The sequence below is a fragment of the Canis lupus genome, chromosome 21 (genome assembly GCF_048164855.1).
Source record: "Canis lupus baileyi chromosome 21, mCanLup2.hap1, whole genome shotgun sequence".
In the NCBI taxonomy this organism is placed as follows: domain Eukaryota; kingdom Metazoa; phylum Chordata; class Mammalia; order Carnivora; family Canidae; genus Canis; species Canis lupus.
In genome coordinates, this window is record NC_132858.1 from 34,482,141 (window position 1) to 34,498,556 (window position 16,416).

Sequence of the window (16,416 nt, forward strand, 5' to 3'; positions counted from 1 at the left end):
CAGAATTTGATTATAGTGAAAGTTATTTTTAAAATCTTATTCAGAACAAGTGATTTTTTTTCAGTAAAGTTTTATATCAAAGGCACAGTAATTCCAATGTAAACAAATGTTCCCTTTTGAAAAAACTAAGGATATAAATTAGTAATACGTTTATTTCTCAACCTTATGTTTCTAGTTCTAATATTCTAGACTTTGTAGAGCAACCACAATAATTTAGTGAAGATTTATTATGTTGCAGGTATTGTTTTAAGCCCGTCATGGGTAAGATCTTTTTTAATTCCAACAAGAACCCTATGAGTTAAGTACCATTGCTAGCCTAGTTTTTAAAGCGATAGAGCAACTATCCTACATCATCTAGTAAACAGCTGAACGAGAATTAAAACCCAAGAAGTCTGACCAAGGGCCCGAGAACTTAACACAATCACTGTGATACTGCTGACTGGGAAAGAATTGCTCTAAATCTTGTTAGTTGTTGGCAGACCATATCTGTCTAAAGAGACATGTGAATTAGCCTTTAAAAATTCTGTAATTGGGACGCCTGGGTGGCTCAGTGGTTGAGCATCTGCTTTGGGCTCAGGGCGCGATCCTGGAGACCCGGGATCAAGTCCCACGTCGGCCCCCCCCAGGGAGCCTGCTTCTCCCTCTGCCGTGTCTCTGCCTCTCTCTTTGTGTGTCCCTCATTAATAAAATAAATAAATAAAATCTTAAAAAAAAACCCTTAAGAAAATAAAAAAATAAAAATTCTGTAATTACTACCTTTTAATACGTCATGTTGCAAGAGATTTAAACAGACATTATGTACAAAATAAACTATAGAAGCCACATCTTAGGACTCATTTCCCTGCTTCCACTGCCTGTTACCAATCTGATACGTATATTTCTGGTAATGTCCACTGTTTATGGAACTTCTTGTGTGAATGCTTAGAGAAAAAATATATATATTTTTTTTATCTATATAGACCTATGGATAAGTTCACACTCTATGCATTTTTAAGACTTGTTTTTCCCTGAAGATCTTGAGATCTTTCCATTCATTATTTTGTTGTTCCTTTATTTTTTCATTCAGTCCTTTAACTGCTGCGTATTCTATGGAACTGATATATCTGTCATCAACCTATAAGGGGTCCTTATAAGTTTAGGTTGATTTTCTTTATTTCCTATTACTAAAAATGTTCCAGTGGACATCCTTGTCCACACCACTTTGTGGATATCTTGGAGAATTTCCTTATAATAGATGCCTAAAGAAGAATAGGGAATGGGTATTTTTCACATTGAAAGACATTTCCTGATTTGCCTTCAAAGAATATATATGCAAAAAATATACATAGGCACATATGTTCCTATACATATATGCACATGTATACATATGTACTGTATATATGCCTCATACATATACATACATTTACAGTCTGAATGCAAACCAGGAAATACTTGATACATACTATAAATTTATCTAGTTATGTATTTCCCAGTCATTGTCAGTATTTTAAAATTTTTATTGCTCTGATGTGTGATCAAATATTTTAATATGCTGAGTTTAATTGATTACTGATAAGGCTGAGTTTCTTTTGAATAGGTTTAGTCTTTTTTTTTTTCCTGGTATTTTCTAGTCATCTGTTACTGTATTTCATTGTTTACATTTTTTATTATGAATTTGTAAAATTTCATGCTGGACTATGTGTTAGCTAAGTAATTCATCAGTTTATTCTCTTGAATTGTTCTGTAGAGAGTCATATTTTATGCATATAATGAAAACATTTTCCCCTTTTCTCTTCCTATATTTATGCCTCTTATTTCTTTTCTTGTCCTAGTAAATTAACTATGAGTTCTGTTAAGGCATTTTTGTATCAAAGAGAGTGGACATTCTTCCTCTTTGTTCGTGATTCAAGTGGAATGTTTTGAATATTTTACTCTCAAATATTTTTTCATGTATCTGATAAATAATGTTTATTAAATTAAGGAAGTTTTTCTCCCTCCCCCTTTTGTAAGAATGTATATTTATTTTCGAGAGAGAGAGATAGAGAGAGAGCGCGAGATCAAGAAGTGGGAGGAGCAGAGAGGGATGGAGAGGGAAGGAGAAAGAAAGTCAAGCAAACTCTGCTGAGCATGGAGCCTGCAGTGAGGCTGGATCTCACGACCCTAAGATCATGACCTGAGCCAAAAACCAAGAGTCTGATGCTTAACCAACTGAGCCATCCAGGTGCCTGGTTTCTTATTCTTTCTAACTTACTGTTTTTTGTTTTTTATTTTATTTTTTTAAATTTTATTTTAAAAAATGTTTTATTTATTCATGAGAGACACACAGAGAGGCAGAGACACAGGCAGAGGGAGAAACAGGCACCCTGTGGGGAGCCCAATGCGGAACTGGATCCCACGACCCGGGGATCACGCCCTGTGCCAAAGGCAGGTGCTCAACTGCTGAGCTACCCAGGCGTCTCATAACTTACTGTTTTTTAGCAAGAATAAAAATTAAATGTTAGCCAGAGCATTTTTTTGGGGGTATTATTGAAATGATCAGATCATTTAATGACTTAATTTAATGGCCTATAATAGTAAGTTGAAAATAATCTGATATTAACCATTAATTTTTTATTTAATATATTCTAGGGATTATTCTAAGTAGGTTTTTTGGTCATAATGAATTTTATTTTACAACCCTGTGAGATGAAAAAATAGACACAGAAATGTTATTTAGATTCTTCAAGTTCACACACAGTTAATGTGTGCAAGTATTGGTATATCCTAACGTGGGATCATGTGTTCTTTCCTGGAATATATGTTTTATGGTCATGGTGGATTATTTTTTTTTAACATTTTCTCTTTGATTTGGTTAATATTTTATAGAGGTTTTTTGTTTATGTTCATAGGTGAGATCAGTTTACAGTCTTTTTTGGGGGGCCTTGTAGTGGGATAACTTTTGGCTATTTCTCTCAGTGTATATTAATTTATAACCCGAAAAAATGTAATGTTATTTCAAAAGATCACTTATAGTTGCTCTGAAACAATAATTGGGAAAGCACTGATGGCAGAGGAAGCTAGAGTCAGACTGTTCAGTTAGCAGGCAGGCAACTCATGCAGTAGCCCGTACACTAGATGAAAAAGTCTTTCAAAGCAGTGACAGAATGGAGAGGGAGAGATGACAAAGAGTTTTGATTGTAACAGAGTTAATATTAACAATTAGCAAATTCCTCTTGTGTGTCAAACCCTAGTCACTGTCATTGACACCGTGAAGGTAAAAGTTGAATGGAGAGCTTGACAAATTATTATGAACTACATTACCCTTTTGATATTGTAAGTAAATTATACAGGCTCCTGGAAAGATTTACTGAGAAGTAAATATTTGAATTTAGCTTTAAAGGATAAATGGAGATTTTCTAGGTGAAAGATTTCAAGTAAGAGGTATTTCCAGCAGAGGGAATAACAGTGTGGAGAACTTGTACGTTAGGGGAAAACGAAAACAAAAACAAAAAAACAACCAGTATGTGATGATGTTAGTAATGTCCTTTACTCAAATTATTTCAGATTTCTGAATTTTTATACAAAATAATTTTAAGATGAATTCGTGTAATTCTGAGTAAGATTGGTAGAAGGATCCTTGATATGTTGGCAAAAGAAAAAAATATCAATAGAAGGTAAGATTGGAAATATAGGAAGTGCTAGTTCTTGGAAGCTGCTTGTAAAACATTGGAGTGTAACTCACTGATCCACGTGGAAATTTCTGAACGGGAAGTAAAATGATAGATAGGATCTGGCTATTATGAGTAACATATTCTCAGGGTTCTTGTTACTATTGTTTAATAATAGAGGGAATGCAGTCCCTTAGCAGCTATCTAGAAAATTGAGACTAGATTACATCATATGTAAAATAACATATTTCTTGGAATTAATTTTCTCTAACAATTTAAACTAAAATGGTCCATCAGTTTGCTTAAAGTCTAAAAATGTGGAAATAGAGATATTCTATTTGCACTTTAATTTCAGAATCTCCTTTTGACTTTGAATGAGAAATCAGCTATGGAATCATTTTTTCCTGGTTCATAGAACTTAATGAGCTTTAAAAAGTAATTTTAACAATTGGCAAAGCCATATAGTGTTAAGTAGTAACCTTGGTGTATTTCCACACAATTTGTATAGCAGCTTTTCTCTGAAGAATCTAAATATTTACCTTAGTATGCCAATACTTTAGCTTCATAGGGAAGTAACTGCAGTCCTTTGGGTGGAAGTTTCAGCAAGTGATGCAGTGTGTTCCCATAATCAAGGCAAATGCTAGTTGAAGTCTAGGTAGTTGAGGAAATTGCTAGTGGTATGGAGCCCTGGATCAAAGCTGATAGAGGTGGACCGTGCCCAGAAATTGTTACTCTCTGATTTATCAGCAGTTGCTGATGCATTGGCTTCATCCCTGTTGAATTTTCCAATTTTTTGCTATAGAAACTCCGCCAAAGAGTTATACACTTATTTATTTAATTAATATTTTACTGGGCAAGTATTTTATCCCAGCAAAGCTATGTGCTTTTGATTTCAAGTAAGAAAGACCTCTCTTATATTGTTTACATTCTGTTAGAGGAAAAGAGACTAAAAATAAGAAAATATAATCATTGCAAGCCTGTGAGTGTCCTGAAGAAACCATAAAGGCCCGATGTGAAGTATAGGTGGCAGGACAAAGTGATAGATTTAGCTAGTGTGGTTAGGAGGTTTCTGTGTGGTTGACATTTGTCATGGGCCTTGAAGGGATGAGAAGAAATAAGAAGGAAAAACATGGTAGGCAGAAGAAAGAGCAGGTGAGAACGTGCTATTTGGTGATGGTGTCAAATTCCACGTAGAGTGGCAAGATGAAAATCTCAATCTGTTCTTCTTACCCAAAATGTTAGTGAATGCAGGGGGCTCTACATCTGTGCTGGACAATGAGTGAGTGGTGTACAACGATGGCTGGCTCAGGGGTATTTTCTCATTTGGGTTCATTTTCTCTCCACTGAGTCTGAGTGCTAAAGTTTCTCTGGCTTATTAGCTGAAATATTAAGGAGTAAAGAAATCCCCAGTTAGGATTGTGGAGAACCACCATGGACTCCTCCGCATAGTATCTTGATTACCCTATTCCTATTTGATCCTCTGTGTTCCACAGAAGATAGGGTCATGCAAATCAAATAATATAATTTCAGCCCTTCTTAAACCTCTCCTTATTAGTACATAGAATGCCTGAAGAGAATGTGAAAGGTGGCTGCCCAAGGTTTAGAAATAGCATATTCTATAGTTTTCCAGTATTTAGAGCAATGAACTAGTTTAAAATTGTGTCTTTTATGTAAATGTTTAAATATAAGAATGCCTAAAATGTAAAGATGCACAAATGTGAGCACCGTTGCAGGGATTATAAACAAGTCACCATTCATTTATTGGTCTGTCTTTGATCTGTATACCAAAAATCAATGTTATTCAAATCCCTCATCCCCACTGAAAAGATATGGGGATAGAAAGATACTCGAAACATAAAGATCAAGGAATATTACTTTCCCTAACAATAAATTAAATATAAACAAAAAAGTATTCTTACAAATAAAAAAAGTCTTAAGAGAGATTTGCCTTCCCAGTTCTGTGTGAAATGGATGAAAGCGACCATGTGTTCCATCATAATTGGATTAAAGGCTATATATCATTTTAGTCTCTAGGACTGTTAATTGCATATCTTAAAAGTTGCAATAATTATTTGAACAATAATAAGCAATGCATTGTCTAAATTTTTTGGTGAGGAGCCAAATTTTTTCAAATGTGCTAAAGTAAATTTTCATCTTTTAAAAAGAAATTTCACATTCATTTTTTTAAAATGTCCTTTTATTTCTGGTCTCCTTTAGTTTTCTGCTCTCCTCCCCACTCCGCCCAACTCCATGTGTACCTCTTCCTCATCCCTTCTCTTGATTTCTTTCTTTTCCTTTGGGTCCATTGAATCTCTTTCAATTTCTTCAGTTTCATTTTCCTTCATTGAATCTTATCTGCTACCAGGTGGCTGTGGTACAAATTCAGGGAGAGTTGGTTAATCAGGAGTGTGTTATTTCCCCTGGGCTTCCTAGCTCTGTTCACTCCTCTGGATTTCTCTAATGAAAAGGAGAGATACTGTGATGGGTCCCATGTAGTCTCTTCCTTTAATTTTCTTGTCTTCGCATTCGTTTCACAGACTGCCCTTCTGTTAAGTCAAAAGAGTAAACCTAGAGAACTTGATCCCCTTGGATGGAAGTTAGAACACCTTAACCACAACCCTGACAGGGATATTTTCTTCAGATGGAGAGTATAGACCCTATTCTTGAATTTATCCAGAGTGATTTCCATGGATTTTCTGAAAAATCTAGCAGGAGCAATCTGACTGAGAGATTCAGGAATAAGGTACTAAGTTTTCTCCCCAGTTTTTCTGAGAGATAATTGACCTGTATCACTGTAAGAGTTTAAGACGTACTGCATGATGGTGTGATTTATATATATTGAGAAATGACTACCACAGTAGGTCCAGCTAACTTCCATCCTATCCTATAGATTCAGAAAAAAAAAAAAGAAAAGAAAAAAGAAAAAGAGGGAAACTTTTCTCTTTATGGTAAGAACTCTTAGGATCTACTCTCTTAAAAACCTTCCTATATACTATACGGCAGCGTTAGCTGTAGTCATTGTGGTGGATGTTACAGCCCTTGTACTTACTCATCTTATGACTGGAAATTTGTGCCTTTGGGCCACCTTTCCCCATTTCCCCTCGCCTTCCTTCTACTCCCTCTCCTCCTCAGTCTTTGCCTCTAGTACCTATAATCTGATCTCTTTTTCTAGGAGTTTGGTTTTTTGTTGTTTTTGTTTTTAGATTCCACATATGTGAGATCATACAGTATTTGTCTTTCTCTCCAACTTGTTTCACATAGCATCATGCCTTCAAGATCTGTCCATGTTATTGCAAATGGCAGGAATTTCTCTTATATATATTTTTTATGGCTGAATGATATTCCACTTCACATATATACCACAACTTCTTTATCCATTTATTCATCGATGGACAATTTGGTTGTTTTCATAATGTTGTAATGTGAGCCCCGGTGTTAATATAAAGAAAATGGCTTTATTTACTTAACATCAGTTGTCTTAAAGAAATAGGAAAACCAAATTAATTTCATATTATAGTAGTATTTTGCATGACATGCTAGAAATTATATAGAGAGAGTGGAGGTCTTTAAACAAAACTTCATAGCCATTTCTCTTAACCAGTTTGGGCTTCTAGTAGCTCCTTTTGTATCCAGAGGTAGACAAGAAAGCAGGGACTCTATTGATAGGTCCTTAATTACCTTATGAAATTTTGGGGGTATTTTTTTGATCCATAATTCTGAGGTCACTTACTCCTTTTTAGAATTTGCTGTGTCCTTGTCTCCAGTTGCTGTTTTCTTCCCACAGCTCTGCATTCTTTTTGCCCAGCCCCTTTGAACCATTATGCCTGTGGGTTACTTCTTTGATTCTTGCTTCCAACTTTGCTTTTGGACACTAGATTATTGGATCCTCCTTAGATACATAGTCCAAAGAACCTGAATGGAGGGCAGACCCAATCCACTCCTAAACCCCAAACCCAGGTCCTAGAACTTACCGCTTGGTCAGAAAGATGTTTCTATTAAACTTACATGGATGTTTATTAATCATTATCACCTGTTTGCCCTTGGTTGCTGATTCTTGCTTTTCTCTTAATAACAGGGAGAAGATATAAATTCTTATTTTGCTCATGATATCCATATATTTTTATCCACCTTTCACTCTTTTAAACAGAGCATAAGCAAATAAAAATGGCAGTCATATGGCCACAATTAATCAGTTAAATGCATTTTCCCTTGTCTAGGCACTAGGAATTGGATGTCTAAAGACAGTTTTTTTCTGAAATTTTTAAAATTTTAGTTGTAAATTCCAAATCAATAATCATCATTAGAAAATCAAGCCATATAGAATATATATAAAAACTAAATCTTTTTTTTTAAGATTTTATTTATTTATTCATAGAGACACACATAGAGAGATAGAGAGAGAGAGAGAGAGAGAGAAAGAGAGGCAGAGACACAGGCAGAGGGAGAAGCAAGCACCACACAGAGAGCCCGACGTGGGACTCGATCCCGGGTCTCCAGGATCACCCCCTGGGCTGCAGGCGGCGCTAAACCGCTGCGCCACCGGGGCTGCCCTAGAATATATATAAAAACTAAATCTTATTTAGATGATTACCTAATAGTTTATAAGAGAGATATGCCACACCTAGAAGAACTTTCCAATTGTTTTGCCCCCAAACAACAAGGTTGTTAATAAGGTGATGAATGCCTGTCACAGAAAATATTTGGGAGAAAGGGCATGATAATTTTTCACAGGTAATATATATGGGCAGCTTCCATTAAATAGGAAGCTGGACAGCAAGACCAAAAGGTTTCCTCCTTCTGCACTTTCTGGGACTGAAAATAATGTTTATTACCAACAGTCATTGGATAAATAACTTCAGTTAGAGATTTAGTGGCAAGGTGTTCAAAGGTGATGTAAATTCCCATGAGGCCACCATCTCCCTGATGTGATCAAGAGATAGGAGACGATGATCCGGCCCTTGGGGAGATACACCAGGGACAGTGGAAAAGACAGCTTGCCAAACAGCAAGAGATGTGCCAGTGGACTTTTTTTTTTTTCTATTACTACAGGTGACCTAAAACAGGTAGTGTGAATTCTAACAGATTGCCTATGCTCAAATCCTTTTGTATTCTCTGAATAGCAAGAGGAATCCATTCAGCCTCTCGTATACAGAAGGAGCATTTGGAGAGAGACACTATAGGCTGTCAGACCTGTGGGAGGCTGCTGAGTCACATATGATTCACACATCTGGCTTTAGAAATCTTTGGACTTACACATTACAGTATGAGGTGGTCCATTTTAAAACTGCTTGTTGAAATTCACATTGGGATGTACTCTGAAATGAGCACCAGGAACAGTGACAGGATGACTATTTTAAAAAATTAGAATTCTGTAACAATTTATCCTGAATGTTGATAGTTAATTCATGTTACTGGCTGCTTCATGATTCCTTCATATTTCATAGGGATGATGGGTTACATGGGCGTGCCATCTTACCAAAGCATTTTTCTCTTTTCACTAGGGCATGTGACATGCTTGCCACTTTAAAAAAAAATGTTTTTAATTTTTAAAAAGATTTTATTTATTTATTTTCCAGAGGGAGGAAGAGAGAGCATAAGCAGGGAGAACGTCAGAAGGAGAAACAGGCACCCCAGTGAGCTATAATTCCTCCCCAAGAAGCTGTCTTGTGCTTGGCATGCTCAGAGTGCTCAGACCATCAGAGAGGGGAGCACAAGGGCAGTGAACGTATTGCTCAGGCCTAGAGGGTGAAAGAGAACCACGTGAACTTTTCAACCACAAAAAGACTGAAAGCAATTAAATTGTATTTTCTGAGCTGAAAAGATATTTACCATTTCACATTTGAAGGTTTCATTCCAATTTTTTGAGAGTTCTGCACCAATGGTAAATAAAGGAATAAAATTGTTGGGGATAGGCTACCCTTACAGTGGTCCTTTCTGATGATCTTTGGAAGGAGAGTTGTTTTTCATATTTGCAAGGTAATACATTTGCATTGATAGCTTTTTGATTGTGAAATAAACTCTGTCCTGGAACAGGTGGCAGACAAATAATACGGTGGGCCACACAAGTCAGTCTAGGCCTATGCATTTGTATCCTTGCATTGGATTGTTTATTTGAACCTGCATTATGAAGACAGTGAAGGCCAGCTGAGAGTCATATCTCCCATTCATATTTGAAAGATTTAATGTTGCTTTTAGAATATTTTATATTTATAAACATATCAGGGCTGACTCTACATTTAACCTGTTACTTGATGTCAAATCTCTGTGCATGTTGTGAATAATAGGAGAGTCTGTGGCCCTGTACCTGATACTGATGGTGCTGTGCAATCAGTGAAAGCAGTGAAATTTATGGGTTTGTAAATAAAACAAATAGTGCTTGTTTATTTGATAATATGAATGAAAACCTAAAAACTTAATGTGAGGGAAAATTGTAGCATTTCAGTAATCACGTGCATATTTCCACAGATTTTTTTTATTTTTTACGATTTTATTTATTCATTTTGAGAGAGAGAAAGTGGGGGAGGAGAGGGAGAGGGTCTCAAGCAGACTCCCTGCTGAGCACAGAGCCTGCCCCGGGACTAGATCTCATGACTCTGAGATCACAATGTGAGCCAAAATCAAGAGTCAGATGCTCAACCAACTGAGCCACCCAGGCATCCCTCCACAGAGTTTTTTTAAGGAAGAAAATATTTGAGTTTCCCCAATTATTTAAGTCCTCATTTCCTAACTAGAACTTTTCTCTTGCCATGTAAAACTAAGACTTCTCTGCCATTTTTTTCTCCTTATATCAGTGAAGCAAATTTAGAACCCAGGGCTCTGACAGTATGTAAAATAAAAGACATGAATCCTTTGTAAGTTCTGATGAGAGAAGAGTTGAGGACTCCTATCTGGTGATTTATTGATGAGAGCCAAGTCAAGTTTCAGACCATCCTATCAATTAGCATTTATTAAGATCCTATACTCTGTTGGCTTCTTGGGGCAAATTCCTACACTTTGCCATTTACTAACTCTGTGACCTTGGGCAAGTAACTTAAACTCTCTATGCCTAAGTTTCCCTATCTGTAAAGTAGGACTCAATACCTGCCTCAACAGATTTTTGTAAGGATGAGAGGATGTTCACATGACATGTTTAGAACAGCTTCTCACACTTGCATGCTCAATAGATATTATCTACTATCCATTGAGTATCTACTGTATACTTAGAACTGTGTTACACATTCTCAGTATACAGGACTGTGGCCTATCCACTCACTGAAATTAAGTATTGCTGGAGAAAAATAATACTAACAGAACACCTGTATCAATACCACGTGGACATTTTGTAGGGCAGGCTATATGTATATTAGAAATTTAGGAAAAAACAATTTCTGAGGGTGTGAAGACTTGGGAGTGCCTGGAAGTAGGATCTAAGCTAAGTGCACAGACTTGAAGGATGGTTTTTGGGAGTTGAGGGGACTTAGGTAATTTCAGGTGAGCAGGAAACATGATTACCTAACATGAAAAACTGACATATTTTTGAAGCAGCTAACTGGCCTGACTGTAGATATTGATCCATATGGGGAAGTGGATTGGCCATTTAGGTCAGAATCCAAATATAATAAGCATTTGAGTATTTGGTAGTATTGAAAATTTGATGAATGTGCAGTTAATAATTCAGAGAAGAAAGGAAGTATGGACATTTTATCAGGACATTACATTATATCCACATGCTTGAATTAGGCTAAAATACATTTTGGGAACAATCCGCAATGACTGGAAGAAATACAGATAATGCAAGGGAAGATCTTCAATAAAATGAATGGAGGTTTTGTAATAAGCAAATAGGAATTCGGCTCATTTAGTTTATAGAAACAGCAGCAGCAGATTGTGTGGCCATGTGGGGCACCTCTTTTGGCACCAGGCTAGGGGCCGGTACTGGAGGTTGTAACTAACTGTGATGTGGAGGGCTACAATACAAAGCTGTCAGGGCCTCAAGGGAGCAAATCCCTACAGGGGAACTTTCCCCCTTCTAGCTAACCATGAACTACAATAATATCAGCCCTAAAGTGTATTGCTCATTTGTTGTCTCGGAGGCTGCAAGCAAATTGCTAGAGCTGAGGCAAAAAATATTAACTAAAGAAACAATAAAAAAAAAATGCTTGGATAAAACAAAAATCAATCTAAGATGGTATAAAAAGTAGGAATGAAGAATCTTTGATCTTTGAGAATGAGGAGTATATGTATTTATGACACAGATTAAACACATGTACACACACACACACACACACACACACACAGGAGCAGCAAGAGGCCAACAGAAAATGAAGGCAGAGGAACAGGAACAGCTTAAAATCTGATTTTAGTGATAACCCTCCCCTTTTTTCCCCCCTACTCTCAAGGACTTTTACCTTTCCACTCTGATTAGCATGTTCACATCTCTTTCTGCATTTCTTACAGGATTGACTCTAGATAAAAATGGAACACTAAAGCATTTCACAAGTCTAAACAGCTTTCTAAAAACAGAGCAGCAGTGTTATTGAAAATGGCTTCAATTGAGAATAATTTCAGGAACTAACATTCCTGGCATAACACCCATCTCACAAACAATCCTACATTTAATGTAGATATCAAGCACTCCTGTTATACCAGAATAAAAAAAAAAAAGTATTTCATGATATAGTCTTCTACGATATTATAAGAAATGCCTATTTAGCAAAATAGTGTGTCTGGGCCATCTACATCTTTGGCTTACTTATGTTATATTTATCCGACTACAGGAACACTGTGGGTGGTTTATTACATAACAAAAAGCAGTGTGGCATTGGTGGGCTATTTATAGCAAGCAGAACACTTTTGAAATATATGATCTTATTACTTTAAATTTATGAATCAGCTCTTTATATATATCAACACAATTGAAGTGGTCAGATGGTCAGATCTTCTGATATTTTAATTTTTTTCCTAGGTCCACAAGGTGTAACTATGTCTCTTATTTCCTTGGGGTAAAAATAAAATTATTTCTTAAGAATAGTGACATAGGCGGAGAATGCTCAGGACTAGGGCTTTAAAGGGTGCAGACTGCTTTCTCCCTGGCTCCTCCTCCTCCTCCCAGCCCCCACCTTTCCCCTTCCCCTCTGGATCTTCTGTTCCTCTTTTCTTTAGTCCCTAGGATAATTGTTAGTGGGATAATTAAGGAGGGTGTGGAAGAAAGATGTCTGTTTTACTACTCTCTCCTTGCTAATAGCAGTGGGTTCATACACATCCTTCTCTTTTTTAGAGGACTTACCACATCAAATATAGCTAGGAAGGACAGTTAACTTTGGTAGGATCTATTATAACAATTCTTAGCTATCACTTTGGGTCCATTGTTCCAACCAGTAAAAAGGCAAATTCTCTCTGTAGCATTTAAAACAATTCAATAGATAACTATGTAGACTTGACACTTTGTACTCAACCATTACACTACAATAGATTAAACAGGGTGTAATTTGTGCTCTTCTGAATTTGATGTTCCTCAAAGGCATGGAAAATGAAATGGATTACCATTTTTTTTTTTTTTGTCTTAAATAGTTTCCTGAACTCTGCACTATCCTTCTGAAAGCAGGGAAATCTGACCTCAAAAGGAAGAGTATTAAATGCATGGAAAATATTTTTCTTTTGAATCTAGTGAAAACTTGAATATCTTCTGTATTTGCTTGTAAAATTTTGGCTCTTTCTGTACCATAAAGTGAAATAATTAAGAGATTATCTTAATTATTTGATAAAATATTTGAGTATTTAGAGATCTCATAGTGATTTCTCAAAATTACCCGGAGTCTGCAGACATCATCAAATAGTTGGAAACATATATAGTCAGTTGACTCTGAGTTATTTTAGGGGCAGAGAAAAGATTACAAGACTTTTTTTTTTTTTCTATGACATTCTACAATTGAAAGATTTGGATTGATAATGTGTCACTTTAGAGATTTAATAATCCCCTTACAATAGTAAGTCATATTTTGAAAATTTGCTTCTTGTTGAAAACTGGGGGCTTTTTATAGATGCATGGGTCTAGCAGTTCATTTTTTCTGATGTGGATTGTGGAGAGAAGAAATTTAGTAGATCAATCACTTACTCTACTTAAATAAAGATAATTGTGCTTTTTAAAAAACACAGTAATGCAATTACATTTCATTTTGACACATTTTCTATATATTCAATAAATACTTGTGTGCCCACTTATATAGAAGGCACTGTATTTAAATATTGAGGATTCAGTGATGAATAAGAATAAAAGTATATACATTTAATCTTGAAAGTGTACAGAAGAATAAGCAAAAAAGCACAATTAAAAAGCTTTGGGTTAGTGGATAGAGGAGAAAATGTTTTTGTTTGGAGGTTGTGATATTCGAGTATTTGTGGAATTTTTTCTATCACAATGGGGGTAGAGGGTTAATTTCAGTGAGAGGTTCTAGAGCAAACACAGAGCCTGGGAAAGGACAGCACACATGGAAATGCACGAAGTTGGCTTAAGTGAAAGGTCTTAGAAAAAAAGAAGCTGGAAGGCTGGGTGGTTTAATTTTTCTAAACTTTAACTTTTCTCATCTGTGAAAAATGAACACTAGTTTTTGTGAGATCTGATGGGAGTGAATGTTAATCACTTGGGTATGGAGTTTGGCTTAAATATAAAGTCTCAATGCATTTAGCTATCTTCCAACTGTTTTGTGGAAAAAAATGCAGAAAGGCTGTTATTTAACAAAGGATTGGAGGATGAATATGATGAAGAAATTGATGGGATGGATTGAGAAGATGGTTTGCCCATGAGAAGGAACATAACTAACAGTACTACGGGGAGGAAAGGTCATGAGTTCAGGTTATAGATATTTTGAGAAAGAGTGATGGTAGATCAAGATGGAATGGTCTAGCAAATGGTGGTCAAGATAGAACGGGAGCTCACATGTTGGGATTATGTATGTGAGGCTGATAGTTGAAGTCATGAGATTTTGAAGGAGTACAAATAAAGAAAAGAGAGAAAGGAGGAAAGGATCAAACACAGAAGTTGAGAAATAGCAGTGTGTGATCTTAGGAAGATGAAGAGGAATCAGACAATAATGTAGACAAAATATTAGGAGATAGGGTCTCAGGAGCTAACGGAACAATGGGTTTCAAGAGGGCTGTGGAAAAATGGAAGATGGGGTAGTGAAGGGATGGGAAATAGTTCTGTTGGTGATACGTTTCTGATCTTTAGAGTGAGAAACAAAAAGCTATCATCCTAACAGTGAAGCCTCTGTTAGAGGCTCACTTGAGTCTTGAGTTTCGTTTCTACTGAGCAGAATAAATGTGGTCATGTTTGAAAAACTTGGAAATCCAATGTTTTCTCATGGAAATAGCTTTTACTTATGTTCATTCATATCTATATGATCAGATATACATTGGTCGGAGACTGTAGTATATAGTTATTCCTAAGAGAAGGACTTTCAAAAAGACTATTAAACTCCCTGGAGCAATTCGTTCTATTTTACAATGATTTTAGAAATTTGTTCTTTAAAAAAATTATATATTGTTTAAGTGATTTGAAGTGTGCTGTGGATACTCAGTTTCATCTGCCAGCATACTCTTTTATAAGATTGTTAGGCTAAAAAGGAAAAACAATAATGAGAAAGATTTAAAATTTTTTCAGTGCAGTGTTTTCGCATTTCCTAGAAATACTTTAATATTTTTTTGTTTCATAGAAAAGAAATTTAGAAAATAAGCCTTGTGTATGAATACAGTACTCTAACATTTCAATGAGGTTTTTGGTTGTCTTCATTATTTAGGATGAATAGAGATCTTGAAATTCCCAGGTCCTTGAATTCACTTTTCCTTACCTTCTTTCCTGCCTGCTGATATCTGCCCTGCATTCATCGGAACGCCTTTTTGCTCTCCTCTTTCCGTCTCTGGTCAAGAGATGATGAAGAGATTCACACAGTTGTGCTGATTAGTACCAGAAAAAATGATGACCTCCAGTCTAGGGCACATCTTTAAATACCCTCCAGCTCATGCTCTTTTTAAATCTCCAACTTTCTTTCCAACTGCCCTACCTTAATGCTGCTTATCACTGAACAAATGACTTGTCTCTTTTCTTACAAAAGAAATAGACACCAGTAAGTAGAACTGTCTCAACATTTCAATCAAGTTGTTCTGTTTATTTCCATTTATCTAAAAGCTTTTACATTTTCCCTCCAATCTCTCTGAAAGAGGTATCCTCCCTTCTAGCCATGGATTAGGTTTCTCCTAGGTTATGCTTATTTCTTACTCATTCTCTGCCCTTAGGTTTGGAAGACAGGGCAAGAAAAGGCCTAATTAATCTAGAGCTTCTGAAGGACCTTGCTCTGTCAAAAATTATGTGTGCTCTCTCCTGAATCTTTAGTTTCTCCTTTTCTACTTGCCATTTTCCTTATACCTGGAAACATGCCAAAATCTCTCCTATTAAAAAAGAAAAATAGGGGTGCCTGAGTGGTCAGTTGGTTAAGTGTCTGACTTGGCTTATGTCATGATTTTGGGGTTCTGGGATCGACCCTGTATCTGGCTCCACGCTAGGTGAGGAGTCTGCTTGTCCATCTCCTCCTGCCCCTCCTGCTGCTTGTGTTCTCTCTCTCCCAAATAAATAAATCAGTAAATATCTTTAAAAAAGAAATTAAAAAAATGCTCTTTGTGCTCTTTGTTCTAGATACTTTTTTAGATTCCACACTGTTTCTCTCATTTTCCTGACATATAAAGTTTGAATAAATTTCTCCCACCTTATTAGATGACTCTATAACTACATCCTGTCTCTGGAAACTTTTCCCTTCTC

General features: G+C 36.2%; 1 protein-coding gene across 8 annotated transcripts in view; it reads left to right on the forward strand.

The window, feature by feature from the left end:
* Positions 1–16,416, forward strand: part of CACNA2D1 (calcium voltage-gated channel auxiliary subunit alpha2delta 1) — a 475,442-nt gene that overhangs the window by 64,611 nt on the left and 394,415 nt on the right. The gene's annotated exons all lie outside the window — the stretch shown is intronic.